The sequence below is a fragment of the Marmota marmota genome, unplaced genomic scaffold (genome assembly GCF_001458135.2).
Source record: "Marmota marmota marmota unplaced genomic scaffold, marMar, whole genome shotgun sequence".
Classification (NCBI taxonomy): domain Eukaryota; kingdom Metazoa; phylum Chordata; class Mammalia; order Rodentia; family Sciuridae; genus Marmota; species Marmota marmota.
In genome coordinates, this window is record NW_025999853.1 from 4,748,482 (window position 1) to 4,758,344 (window position 9,863).

General features: G+C 56.3%; 1 protein-coding gene and 1 long non-coding RNA gene across 4 annotated transcripts in view; one reads left to right on the forward strand and one right to left on the reverse strand.

The window, feature by feature from the left end:
* Positions 1 to 9,863, forward strand: part of Syn3 (synapsin III) — a 444,971-nt gene that overhangs the window by 355,374 nt on the left and 79,734 nt on the right. The window lies entirely within an intron of this gene.
* LOC125616623 lies at positions 1,210 to 8,820 on the reverse strand. Of its 2 annotated transcripts, XR_007347347.1 has the most exons (3): positions 8,574 to 8,820; positions 1,636 to 4,146; positions 1,210 to 1,534 (listed from the first exon to the last, which is right to left on the reverse strand). It is a non-coding gene; the product is annotated as an uncharacterized LOC125616623 (long non-coding RNA). The 2 variants fall into 2 exon arrangements; XR_007347346.1 differs by lacking the exon at positions 8,574 to 8,820 and having other exon boundaries at positions 1,636 to 4,688.

Consider the following 9,863-nt stretch of genomic DNA (forward strand, 5'->3'; position numbering starts at 1 on the left):
TGGACGTGTGTGCACAGTGTCTAAGGTCTCTTCCTATGGGATGATGCCACGGGACTCGGTCTAACTCTGTCGCCAGTCTGATTGTCCCTGTGCTGCTGCAGAGGGGGGTGGGGGGGGGCCATCCAGCTGAGATCTGAGGGCCAGCCCGGCCTCCCCGCCGTCCCATGACCCCCCTCCTGACTGTTTTCTAGGAGAGTCAATCCAGGGATGTGCTTACGAGGGGGTCAGGGCTGGAAGCGGGGTCTAGCCCAACACCTCCCGCTCCAGCGGTGGCCCCTGGGGTCCCTTAGCGGAGTCCCCGGATGCAGAGGCCCACAGTCTGCACCCACGTCCTCCCTCTGATGAGATCAATGCGCTTCGTGAGTCCACCAACAGGTCTGAAGCGCTGCCTGGGTCAGTTACCGCCATAGATTCCAGGTGACAGTGCAAAGGGTCGAGTGTGCCCCCAGGTCTAGAGGGAGACACAGGAGAAAGCCCATCTGGGGAGGATGGGCAGGCAGGCCACTGGCACGCCCTGAGGGTGCAGGAGGCTTCCTGGAGGAGGAGAGCTACAAGGGATTGAGGACAGGGGTCCTACCCAGCAGAGGGAGGGGGAGAGGGGGCATCTCAGGCCGAGGGTCAGCAAGCCCAGCGGGGGAGAGGCAGGAGGAGCCTTCGTGTTTGCAGGAGCAGCTGGGCACTGAAGCTGTGTGACGCGTGGACAGTAGGAGTGTGAGGCTGAAGAGGTGGACCGGGATCTGATGAGAGGGGTGGGACCCATGTCACCGAGAGCCACGCTAAGCAGCATCCAGGGTGCTCCAACATGGGCTCACACCAGTCCTCGGCCCAGAAGAGCCTGACTCATGAACATTGGGGAGCAGAAGAAACCCCAGGGAGGAGGCGAGGTTCATGAGAACACAGGCGGTCACCCCCGTGCAGACCATGTAACTGGCCACCTTAACACACTGCACAGAGGAACGGCATCCAGGGACACCCTGCCAAGGCACCCCGCCAGGCGCCAGGAAACTCACCCGCCCCTGAAACCCAGGACCACGCTGGGGACCTTCAACGCATCTCTCAAGTACTCACACCCATGTTCCAGGGTGTCCCTATTTCAAATATTTGGCACCACTGTGTGTCTGTGGATAGGTCCTGATTGGGGGGAAGAATATGGAGTTGTGGGTTGACCCAGCACCAGCCATGAACAAACACTCCTTCTGTCAGAGCCCCTGGGAATTCCCATCCATTTATTTCAACCAGCATTTACTGAGCCCCCAAATGTAAGCTGAAGACTGTAGCAAAGTCCAAAGACGAAAAGTCAAGAAGATAAAAGGATGGCTGGCTGGCTGGCTGGATGGATGGATGTAAGAGACAGGAAGGTGTTAAATGAAAGATAGACAGAGTTGAGGACGGCGTGAGTGCTCCTCGTAGACACCATCTCTGCCCGCAGTGGGGAAGTAGAGGTGGGCAGAGGGGGCACAGGGGGCACAGGGTCCTGGAAGCCAGCCTGGGGGACCAAGTATTGGTTCCTGGGAGGGGTGATGTCTGGGTGGTCCTGAAGGACAAGCAGAAGTTAGCTGGCAGTGGGAAAACAGAAGATAGTCTAACCTTGGTCTCAAAAAAGCCACCCTAGAAACTAGGGGCCCTGCCACTTACTGTGTGACCCGGAACAAGTCACTGTTTCTCATTCTGAAGTCAAGAACCAGGTTCGTAAGATCCCATCAGCTGGATGGCGTCGGTGGGTGCGTCAGATCCGTAAACGAACACGAAGTGCTTCGTAAAAACAGCAGCTAATCCTCCAGTTATTCCTCTAGGCCTGGATTTACAGGATATTAAATCAATCAGTCCTCCTCTTAGCCCTTCCTGTGGGACAAACAGTATTTCTAGTACCTTCATTTCCTAGAAGAGGAAACTGAGATTCCGAGTGGAAATAAAGTCCTACGCCTCCACGGGAAGGAGCTTCAGAGTGGACCCACATGACTGCTCCAGAGACCGTCCAGGGCTGGCCCAATAACAAGTTTTATGTCATTATCTATAACCACCCAATGAACTAATGGAAGCAGGAGCAAAACCCGCCGATGGCGGTCCCCGGCTCTTGCAAAAGCCTTGTGCATGACGTACGTGGAAAATGCGATGAAGAAAACAGGGAAGCAGCCATTTCCCTGGGTTTTTGGTTTATTTCTCCACTGGTAATATAATCGGCCCTTGAGCCAAGCCGAGAAATAGAGAGGACGGGGAAGGTGCAGGGGGTGTTTCCAAACAGCTGCTGGCCGTCTGGAGGCTGATGCTCCAGCACCCCGCTCCCTGCCCCACACCCTGGAGCCCAGAGCTCAGGGTCATAGAATCCGAGGGCAGGAAGGAGCTTTGGAGGTCCTCCGGCCACGCCCATTAGTTCACAGATGACCAAGTGACTTGGAGGCCGAGCCACCCTGCTGGTCCCACTCACGGGGGGCTCACCCAGCACCTCGCACTCACCGACGTGGTCTCCATCATGGCAGCCCATGCTGGGACTCCTGGGGCCGTGCTGTGCCTGGTGATGTGGGACTGGCACCCACACCCCCTTTGACCCTGCATTGTGCAGCCAAGTCACTGGTCCAAGAATCAGCACTAGACCTTTATCTGTCCGGGGCTGCTGAGCCATGGCGTCCCTCTGGCGCCTGGTCAACCGACAGAAGGGGCAGCAGGATCCTGGCCCTTCGCTCTCTGACTTGTTTTCATAGGGAGTAAATCTAAGAGCCAAAAAGCAAATTCCTCACCTCATAGATTATTCATTCCCTGCCTTTAGTGTCATAAAGAGAAATCTGGCTTGAGCAAAGAAGACTTTAGCCTGGAAGTGCTAGAGTCCGATTACCCTTGTTCAGATACCACATTACCACATGTTGCTGTGTGACTATGGGCAAGTCACTTCCCTCTCTGGGCCTCAGGTACTTCCTCTAGAAAGCAGAAATCTTAACAGTCCCCACCTCACGGGTGATAGGAGGAATAAATGAGCTGATGAATATAAAACACTTTGAAGCATGACACATAGTAGCTGTTTAACAAAAAATAAAATTATTCCTGTGACCTTGGGAAAGGGACACCAGATGTCATATAAGTTCACAGATCCTTAAAGCAGGAGGGTCTTAGAAACCACTGGATGCAACTCTAAAGCTGCCCATCTTTGAAAGCCCGGAGTTGCATCCAGTGCTTTCCTAAGATTCGCCTGCTTTAAGGATCTGTGAACTTATATGACAGCTGGTGAATTTTTATTCTCTTCTCCTTGCCCTTGAAGGAACCGTAGTATCTCCAAACCTAAGCCCTAAGCACAGCTGCCCCCGATGTCTTAAGGGCCGTCAGAGATGAGGGCTTCAAAACAGATGCAAAAGAGGAGACCTGGAACATCACCGGGCCTCCAAGGCACTTTAAAAGGCCCCTCGGGCTGTGGTCAGGGCTGGGGTTGGGATGATGTGAATGAAGTTCAGGGCCAAGGTCAGCCCCGGGGGTCTCAGCAGCACAGTGTGGCAGACAGACGGTGTCTTCTGGCTTCCAGGGAAAGGGCTAGCGCGACAGGTTTGGCCTTCACCTTAGAACCCACACAGAGTTCTAAGCAAGAAAGGAAATCCTGCAGGGCCCCTGTGCCACAACGCAGATGTGGTCACACAGCTGGGCCGCAGGTCGTTACCAATCTCCCTCCTGAGGCACGTTCAGTTTACTCTATGTCACCTCCACCTCGCGGGAGGAGCGCTGAGATGCGAATCCAGAAAGGCCCGGCCTCTGGGAGGCAAGAGAGGCCAGGGAGGCCGCTCAGGCCCGCGCCCGCCCAGATCCTGTCCTTCTTGAAGATGTCGGTGGATTGATTTGCCTGATGCTCGTTTTTCAAAATATGATGTTGAAATCATTCTAACTAATGAGTTTGGAGGCAGCCTCTGAAGTTTTCATTCTGTTTTCCTTCACCTCATTCTTTACGTGATTTTCAGGCAGTGTCCACCCTGCTTATCTTAGTCCAGGCCTGGTCACCCAGCCCCGGCTCCCTCCAGGGTGCCTCCCCTTAATCATCCCACAGCACTGCGGCCTCTCCCAGCCAGTGGCACCTTCAGGATTCCAGGAACCCCTGCAGGACATGCAGAGAGAGGCTTTCGTCCCAGGAACTGGCTGAGAGGGAAGGCTGCAGAGATTTCCAGGAAGAGGCTGCGGCAGAACAGGAGAGAGACGTTCAGAAGGTGTTTAGGCTGCAGCTGGCAGAAAAGACAGAGCTGGCTGGCTCTTTGGGCCCAGGAAGCCCCTCCCCACCACGCCACACCACCTATTTGGACAGAAAGCCAGAGCTGGCCGCCCCTGGCCTTTGTGGACCCTGGGAGCCTCTTTCACGGTGAGGTTCAGTCCCTGGACACAAACATTTTGAGGAAGGTTTTTGTACATGTTCTAACAAGGGTCGCTGATCTGTCTTCGCATCCTGCCGTATTGCAGAGCCTCTCCATATGCTGCCCAGACGGCCACTGGGCCCCTCTCCTGGCCTCTCTGAGACCTAGGTGTGGTTTTCTGGGGCCTTCATGCAACTCACTCTCTCTGGTATCTTCATGGAAATTCCTAGAGGCTGGGGAAGCCTCCATTTCTACCTCCACGGCTGCCATTCTGCTGTCACTCACCCAGATCCAGGAGCCAAACCCCAAGCAACGGCTAAGGGTGTGATTTCATCAAAGGTGTGGGAGGCATTCGGACATTTGCTAGCCCCGGCTTCCTCCTCCTCCTCCTCCTCCTCCACCTTNNAAGCTCCATCCCCCCACCCCCACCCCCGCCGCAAATGGCCTGGGCATCTTTCTCATTTTGTTGTCAGAGACACTGTGGGGAACCCCTGAGATCTTCTTTCACCTCCTTTGTCGGCCCCCGGAGGCTCCAGCTTGGGGCTGACGGAAGGTAGAGAAATCTCCATGCTGGGGAGATGGCGGCGGCTCCACCAGCCCCAGTCACCTCCCCCAGGGCCTCGCCAGCCCTCTCTCCCCTCAACTCTTAACCCATTCACTTTGTGAAAGAAGAATCTAAACTTGGAACCCAATCAAGGACATGGCGTGGAATCTTCTAGATAAACGGGGAGGAGAAAAATGGAATAACTCACTGCCGTCCCCTCATGGAGCCCTGGTGGGACTTTATCTAGCCTGCCACCCCTTCCTCAGGGCCGAGGCCCAAGGGGCAGCGGGCTGAGGCGGGGCAGGCCCCCTGGTCCCTTGGGAAAGGGACTCTTCCCTGTATTTTCTGTGGAGCTGCTTCTTCAAGGAGACAGGATGGGGGTGCGCGTGAACGTGGGAGTCCAGCCTGTCACTTATTCCAAGGGGACGTGTCTGAGACTCAGAGAATGTCTCTGTGCGTCTGTGTCTGGTGTCCTTGTGTGGTATGTGTCTGGGTGTGTCTGCACGGGGCGCCACCTGGGTACACGTGTGCGTGTTGGTGCTTGCCCATCTCTGTGTGTGGATGTCCCCCAGATGTCGGATTCAGGTGGTGGCCCTGTGTACAGAAGCCCCAGCTTCTGTGTGTGCCTGGACCCATGTGTCTGCGTCTCCGGGTGCCTGAGGAAGGTGAGTGGAGGGGTATGGGAGTGTCCTGCCTGTGAGCAGGTGGCAACGTGTGGCTGTGCAGTCAGGGGCACACGGGGTCTCCCAGAGGCCGAGCAAGCGGACACACTGTCTTTGCAAAGCAAGTCTGCCTTCCTGGTTTTGTTCCTCTCCTCCCAATGGGCTCCCAACCCTCCTTGAAAACAAAAGGAGCTTAAACGTCGCAGCCCTTCCTGTGTTCCCGAATGTTCAGAATGCTTCGGGGAACTTGAGCGGTGCCAGCTCGGATGCCCGGCCCTGCCACTGCAGCAGGAAGCTACCAGCTTGCTGGGCGCCACCACCCACTTACATAACAGGCCCAGGAAGAGGGGGGCAGGAAGGAACAGCACACAGCTCACTGCACCTCCACTCCCGAGCCAGTGGCAGGCCTTGGCTGGGAACTGGGAGACCATGGAAGGCCTAACCGTATCATTTGAGGGCTTCCTTTAAAGTTGGTGAAGGAGACGATACTGTCTTCGTCCACTTTCTGTTGCTATAAGAGAACACCTGAGACTGGATGGTTTATAAGAGAAAGGGGTTGATTTTAGTTCATGATTCTGGAGTCGGTGAGGCCGAGAGCATGGTGCCAGCCAGCATCAGTTCAACTTCTGGTGAGGGCCTCAGCTGCTTCAACTCACGGTAGACAGTGGAAGGGCCAAGAGGTAGGGTAGAGGCAGCCTTGAGCTCTAACAGCCTGCTCTGGCGGTAACTAGCCCGGGTCCACGAGACAGGCAACAACCCTTCTTAAGGACCTAATCGTATCTTAAGGCACCGCCTCCCGACACCGCCAAGGGACCAGAAGATGTCATCCTGAGCTTTGGAGGCACAGACAGTTGACACACAGCACACATTCATGTGGAAATGATACCAGGCCGCAGGTGTCCTGGGACTTCCCTACCATTGTACCAGGTCAGCTGGGGCAGAAGGCCACACTAGCATTTCAACAAGAACCAAATACCTCCACCAGGGGCGCGGCCACGCTCCTGCTTCCTGTCTTCCCTCAGCAAAACCTGCCCCCGGCCTCACTGAGTCAAAGATGTCCATTCCTGACGGACTCCTCCCTTTATATATGTTGGAGTGAATTCCTAGCCTTGATCTAACCCCAGCTCCTACGGGGCCGTGTCTGAAATGCCATCCCCCTGCCTCTGTGGGCCAGCCACACTCAGCACACGCCTCCTCCCACCCCGGCCTCCGCCAGCCTTTCCCCCCCCCCCAGCCTGCCTGGAGCCCACCTCCCCTGCCTCCCCCTCCCCAAGTCTCCATCCCTGAAGCCTCATGGTCAACTTCAAGGCCCACCGCACACACCTCCCCCTCCATGAAGCCTGCCCTGGCTCCTCCCGTAGCTGTGAGCCACTATCCTTTTTGGAAGCTTTCAAAAGACGTATTTGCCCGTGGCTTACGTCTTCTGTGACTCTGTCTCCCTCCTGGGTGAAGCCAGCCCCCTGCTGTTCCCATTCCGGGGGCTCAGAAAACACCTGCCTGAGAGAATAACCAGGCCCAGCCCAGCTGGGGAGGGTCCGCCCCGGGCAGCCTGGCTGGAGAGAGAAGGGCACTGTGGGGTAGATGGGCACAGAGGCGGGGGGGGGGGGGGTGTCCAACATCCCAGCCAGCTGTCCAACATCACAGTCGATCGACAACAGTCCTGTGACCGTCCTGAGGCCCTGAACATCTCCCTGGCCCAAAAGGGCCTGAGCGCCTGAAGAAGGACCCCAGATGCTCCTGTGGGCCTGACTCCATGTAGGACACACATGGCCCAAGGGAGGCCACCAGAAAGACCCCGGCAAGACACTCGGGTGCCTCCTGGCCAGTGAATGACCGAGAGCAGCTAGCAAGAAGGGGACAAACTAGGGCATGTGTCCCAACCACAAGAAGCTGGCCCTGCCTGAAGAAATGGGGCACACCGGTGGCTGGATTTTCTTTAAGAAAATCCCTCGTTTAAGAAAACACTCTGTGTGAAGTCTCCCACTTTGTGAAGGTCGGCCAGCTGTTCAATCAGAACACCAGCAACTCGCGGGGGTCCCCGTGAAACAGGTCTGCGGGCCACACCTGGCCTGCAGGCTGCTGGCTGGAGACCGCCATCCGGGGGGTCTCCAGGTTTCTGAGTCACATGTGTGAGACTGAGCCCTGTCCCCAGCCCTGACTGAGGTTGGCTCTAAAATCCACTCAGTCTCGAGGAACTGTCAGGTGTTCTAACTCAGTGACCCCGGGAGCAGAAAGGCAGAGGGGAGGGGTTCGAGAAATGTCTGGAACATCTCTGAGGTCTTTTGCGTCAAGATCTTTTCTCACCTCGGGTGCGGTGTAGTGGGGACAGTCGGGAAGCTCAGGCCGGCTGCCGGTTTGCCACAGGACAGGAGCAAGTGACCTCGTGCTGAGCTATAGGTTCCTCTCCTGCCATGAGTGTGCAGGACTAGAAGACCCCTGAGGTCCTCCCAGCTTCTGGCAAACGAAGGAACCCTTTCTGATGCAAGGCCACGGCCCCGCAGTGGCAAGAGGGGATTCCTGTCCACAGGGCCTTGACCTGTGAGCGTAAGACGTAGCCTCCCCTCTCACATGACAGTGTCTTGCGGCAGGTGCCCCACAACCAACGGGCCTGCCTGAGTCCTCACAGTGTCACCCCTTGTCCTGGGGGGATGGCCGAACTGTTCACCAAGCAGACACCAACAGGCAGAGGGCGGCTGGACAGGTGCCTGAGGTGGCTGGTGGTAGGATTTGTTTAGAGATGGCCCAGGGGAGAGCCCGGGGAGCTGGAGTGACAGGAAGGCACCCCGCGGGTGGTTCCTAGTAACACTGGAAATATCCCAATACAACTTAGTCAAACCAGGCCGCTGCGTCTCCACGGAATGTCAGCTCTGCCCCCACCACAAGGCTGCGTCCCCGTGCACCAAGGGGCAGACCCAGATGCTGGTGACAGATCTGAAAGCAAACCCCCTCCCAGTCTCTGGGGACCTCCCCCCCCAAAGCCTGCTTCACTCCAGGGCCCCCGCCCCAGGCCTCCCCGGGCATTGGCAAAGAACAGGCACCTCTCCAAACCTGACTTCATGCTGACCATCAGATCCCCAAGCCAGGGAGGGGGCGATGATGTCATGGTGCCTGTGTTTCAGAAAAGCAATAATCAGACTCGGAAGAGGATCAGCTTTCGAGGCAGAAGGCCAAACAGTTGATCTTGGCAAGGGCCTCCGAGGATTGCCTCATAGAGCGGGAGGGCTGGCATGCTCCTGAGCATCATTTGTTATGAGCCGGGAGGTGGCAGTGTCCTTGGAGTCAGGAAAACCTCGGGGACCCTGTCAGGATGAAGAACATCCAATCTCAAACAAATGAGCACCAGAGTCACCTCTTCCCGGCAGACCCGCTCTTAGGGAGGGCGGGACACCTCCAAAAAAGTCTCCCGACAGAGCTGTGCCACCCTACCCTGCACCGCAGTCCCTCTGCCATGAAAATGTCACCAGGTTTCTCCATCTGAATAAGTTCCAAGGAGGCAGGGGCCTGGTTCACTGCTGTATCCCTGGCGTCTGGGGCAGAATTAAGAAATCCATCAGTATTGGCTGGATGGATAGCAGGGAGGAGGGAGTAAAGAACGGAACGTGCCCGTATTCCGGGGACCCAGGGGCATACGCCGGTTTGCCCAGGTGGCCAGCTGGGTGGGCAGGTGGGGGTTGGAGGTACACATTCCATATTTTAAAAGACATGTTCTTTGGGCTGAGGGTGGAGCTTAGTGGTAGAGCCTGTTTGAGTCCATTTTTCATTGCTGGGACCAAAAGACCCAACAAGAACAATATAGAAGGAGGGAAAGTTTATGTTGGCTCATGGTTTCAGAGATTCAGTCCACGGTCGGCCCTCTCCATAGCTCTGGGCCCAAGGTGAAGCAGACATCGTGGCAGAGGGAGGCAGCCCAGGACACGGTGGCCAGGAGGCAGAGGGTGGTCTGTTGACCAGGAACAAAACCCCAGTGACCCACCTCCTCCAGGCACACCGTACCTGCCTCAGGTGACTGTCCAGTGAACCCATATATGTGGATTAATCCACTGATTAGGATTAATCCACTGACTAGGTTACAACACTCACAATGGAACCCTTTCACCTGCAGCATTCCTATATTGTCTCACACAAGAGTTTTTGGGGGACACCTCATCTCCAAACTGTAACAGAGCACTTCCTAGCATGCACGAGTCTCAAGTTTGATCACCAGCACTGGGGGTGTTAGTTGATAAACTTTGGCCACCTTCTAGAGCAGCCTCTGGTCCACAGTCTCACCTTCTCAGTCCCTCCCCTGAAGCCCTTAATTCCCCTCTTAACAGCTGTGGGGTCCACCAGCCTGAGGGC